The 5000-nt window shown below is 28.5% G+C and overlaps 1 protein-coding gene across 1 annotated transcript in view; it reads right to left on the bottom strand.

The window, feature by feature from the left end:
* LOC137650201 (solute carrier organic anion transporter family member 74D-like) overlaps nucleotides 1-5000 on the bottom strand; it is a 407823-nt gene that overhangs the window by 399676 nt on the left and 3147 nt on the right. The gene's annotated exons all lie outside the window — the stretch shown is intronic.

Genomic DNA, 5000 nt, shown 5'->3' with positions numbered 1-5000 from the left:
ACATATACATATATATATATATATATATATATATATATATATATATATACATATACATATATATATATATATATATATATATATATATATATATATATATATATATACACAGTACTATATATATATATATATATATATATATATATATATATTGTACTGTATATATATATAATATATAATATATATACACAAATAAAATCTTTCCGGTCATGCATAGCGACATTGCCAGACGTATAACTTCGGTCTCTTCCTCATCAACCCCCGGGTATGGGGAGGAGAGAAACTTGTCAAACCGTGGTGAGGGGGATACGTGTGTGTGCATATCCATCTAAATATTTAGCCGTCATTTTTACGGTTCGCATACACTAGTTTATAAACACACACACACACACACACATATATATACAGTATATATATATATATATATATATATATATATATATATATATATATATATATATATATATATATATAATGTGTGTGTATGTGCGTGTGTACTTTTTCAGCTCAAAGATTAACCATTAATCTATTGTATTATTGGTATCCCTGAAAGGATCCCATATCCTGTGCATTGCCAGTTATGAAGGCGTTGAAGTAGCCCTTCGTCCCACGATAATCATAGCACCCGAGCCAGAGGGACTCGCTGCATATTAATGTATACGTAAAAATAGATTATTATTATTATTATTGTTGTTGTTGTTGTTGTTGTTTATTATTATTAAAATTATTATTATTATTATTATTATTATTATTATTATTATTATTACTACTACTACTACTACTGCTAGCTAAGCTACAACCCTAGTTGGAAAAGCAAAATGCTATAAGCCCAAGGTCTCCAACAGGGAAAACTACCCCAGTGAGGAAAGGAAATAAGGAAATAAATAATCCATATAAGAAGTAATGAACAATTAAAATAAAATATTTTTAAAGTATTAACAACATTAAAACAGATATTTCATATATATATATATATATATATATATATATATATATATATGTATATATATATATATATATATATATATATATATATATATATATATATATATATATATATATATATATGGGTAGTAGGTTGGCTAGGGCACCAGCCACCCGTTGAGATACTACCGCTAGAGAGTGATGGGGTCCTTAGACTGGCCAGATAGTATTACATTGGGTCCTTCTCTCTGGTTACGGTTCACTTTCCCATTGCCTACACATACACCGAATAGTCTGGCCTATTCTTTAAAGATTCTCCTCTGTCCTCATACACCTGACAACACTGAAATTACCAAACAATTCTTCCTCATTCAAGGGGTTACTGCGCTGTAATTGTTCAGTGGCCACTTTCCTCTTGTTAAGGGTAAAAGAAACTCTTTAGCTATGGTAAGCAGCTCTTCTAGGAGAAGGATACTCCAAAATCAAACCATTGTTTTATAGTCTTGGGTAGTGCCTTAGCCTCTGTACCATGGTCTTCCACTGCCTTGGGTTAGAGTTCTATTGCTTGAGGGTACTCTCGGGCACGCTGTCCTGTCTTCTTTCTCTTCCTCCATGTTTAGTTGAAGTTTTTATAGTTTATATAGGAGGTATTAATTTAAATGTTGTTACTCTTCTCAAAGATTTAATTTTTCCTTGTTTCCTTTCCTCAATAGGGTATTTTCCCTTTGGAGCCCCTGGGTTTATACCATCCTGCTTTTCCAACTATGGTTGTAGCTTACTAAGTAATAATAATAATTACATATATATATATATATATATATATATATATATATATATATATATATATATATATATATATATGATCGATTCCAGAATTATCTTATCCTTGACCAAAGAAATCATAGGATGAAATCTCGAAGTCTCGAGTTTTTTCCTTCATATGAAAGGATGTTCTTCATACGATTCCAAACCTCTCAGAAGATTAAGAGAACACTTACAGCACTTGTAACCTATTGTAATTTTGGTGACTATTCGGAATAGCACGTGATTACCTGCCGGTGTGTTATATTATAGCTACGCATTACTCCAAATGACTCTCCCCAGTCCTTAATGAAACCTTCCACGGCAATGTCCCACATTTTCGACGGCCAAGTCAGCTCCAAAGTAGAGGTGATAATGACCTAACTAACGTGATTATTCAGATTGTTCTCTCCTTTCCTTTCTCAGTCTTCCTCCACTTCTACCTCCTCCTCCTCCTCCTCCTCCTCCTCCTCCTCCTCTCCATCATCATCATCTCTTAAGTAGTGGACCCCATGGTGCTATCAAATAGCTAGATTATCTCCGCACACGGAGTTGTAATCTCATCTTTGAACCGCAGTAATACCTGATAATTCATGGCGACCATTGATAAAGCGCTTGCCTCTCTCTTCATACATCACGAGATTGGAGGCTGGCTTACACTGTTGGGAAATTAGAAGAACACTATGATTTTGTTGTTGTTATTATTATTATTACTTGCTAGGCTACAACCTTAGCTGGAAAAGTAGGAGGCTATAATCCCGAGAGCTCCAACAGGGAAAATAGCCCAGTGAGGAAAGGAAATAAGGAAACTACAAGAGATGATTTTAACAATTGAATACAATATTTTAATAACAGTAACAATAAGAAATAAATCTTTCATTCATAAACTATACAAAGTTTAAAAAAAACACCAAGAAGAGAAATAAGATACAATAGTGTGTCCGAGTGTACCCTCATATTTGATTATGGAAGTAACGCCATAAAGCAAACAGCTGTAATAGTAACAATAAAACGGTCAAAGATTATATATATGTATATATATATATATATATATATATATGTACTGCATATATATATATATATATATATATATATACTGTATAAATATACAGTATATATATATATATATATATATATATATATATATATATATATATATATATATATATATACTGTATATATATACAGTATATATATATATATATATATATATATATATATATATATACTGTATATATATACAGTATATATATATATATATATATATATATATATATATATATATACTGTATATATCTACAGTATATATATAAGCATATATATAAGCATATATATATATATACTGTATATATATATATATATATGTGTGTGTGTATATATATATATATATATATGTGTGTGTGTGTGTGTGTGTGTGTTTTAATTCCTCGTTTGAGTCTCATTGTGAAAAGAAAAGATAAAAATCACTATCTTAAATGTTTGATATGTAAATACCCCTTGGCAATAAAACAATAAAATTCTCCTATGATAAGCGTGTATTTGTACTGGGTTTAGGGATATTTACCATTCATGTTTATTTTAGAGCTTCACTTTTTAGCCTTTAAATGATAAAAATCATAGTGATAATAATAGTAATGATTATTGTTATCATTATTGGTTTTATATCTTATTTATCTTAGAGCTTTACTTTCTAGCTTTTATATGATAATAATAATAATAATAATAATAATAATAATAATAATAATAATAATAATAATAATAATAATAATAATAATAGTAGTAGTAGTAGTAGTAATAATAATAATGATATTGATAATAGTAGTAGTAATAATAATAATAATAATAATAATAATGATAATAATAATAATAATAATAATAATAATAATAATAATAATAATGATAATAACAATAATAATAATAATAATCTATTACTATTATTAAAATGTTTCATTTTTTATGTTCTGTGTCAAAGACTTTTTGGTTACCGATAAATAAGGATAGTGTTAATAATGACGAGTACCACAGGAACAGTGATGTACGTTATTGATAATATTAAAAATGACTTTGTTCTTACCTCCGCATTATTCTTTATATAAGTAATTAACAATATTGATTCTATTATAATAACATTACTAATTATAACTTCTGTTACGTCTCGCTTTTTTTATTAGGCTTTTTTTACACTTTACTTTTGTCATTATTTCAAGAATTGATTGCGACGTCAAGTTATATAAAGAGAAAGCTCTGTGAAATTGTCGAAAATCTGATTTGATTAATGCTTCCTATTCATACAATCTTACAAATCCGCGCATAATTGAATGAATACATATACACACATATGAACGCACGCATCCATACATACATTATATATGTATATATATATATATATATATATATATATATATATATATATATATATACATTAAAATACACAATTTTCCGTGTATTTATGATAAATAAAATAAACCACAATGTATGAAAAATAGAAGTTTATTTAGCTTTCGAAGGGACCATCTCCCTTCCTCTTCAGAATACAAATGGTTACAAATTTTTTAAAAAGAGTTACAAAAAGGTTCTTAAGAGATAAAAAGCCCGTTACAGTCTTAGCGAATATTAACAGCATTTCACGGTGGTTTGTTTACATCGTTTAACAATTCCTTAACAATAGTTACATTGTTTTTTACAATATTATTTAAAAACTGATCCAATTTAAAATTACTTTGATATATATTAAAATTATTAGAATTCTGAATTAAAACAGCTTCAATCAGTTTCCGTCTATGTGTATCAGGCATTGATATCAATTTGTCCATATTCTTAAAATCTATTGGGTGATTTTCCCGTGTCATATGTTTAAAAACAGCGCTATTTTCATCACCTCTTCTAATGGAATCTCTATGTTCTCTCTTTCTTCTCTCAAAATCTACTGATTCTCCTATGTAAACTTTATCACACGAACCACATGGTAGTTTATATATACATGCTTGTTTGGCAGCCTTTCCTTTCCCTGATTTTGTCAACACCTTTTTAATAGTTAAATTATTTTTATATACCCCAACTACTTTGCAACTTTTTAGGCAGGTGTCAAGTAATTTGTTGTCTTGGCCTGTTTGAGGAATGACAAGAAGACACTCATCATCTTTTAGAAATGGTTCTCTTTCTTTTGCAACATAATATGTCTTCCTTGCTTTTAAGTGTGCCTTTTCGATAAAGCCAGAATCATAGCCATGACCTTTGAAAACCCTTTTAAGATAACTTATTTCAAATTCAAGAAA

The sequence above is a fragment of the Palaemon carinicauda genome, chromosome 11 (assembly GCF_036898095.1).
Source record: "Palaemon carinicauda isolate YSFRI2023 chromosome 11, ASM3689809v2, whole genome shotgun sequence".
Taxonomy (NCBI): Eukaryota; Metazoa; Arthropoda; class Malacostraca; order Decapoda; family Palaemonidae; genus Palaemon; species Palaemon carinicauda.
The sequence above is the reverse complement of the archived record's forward strand: the minus strand, read 5'-3'. Positions and strand labels throughout refer to the sequence as shown.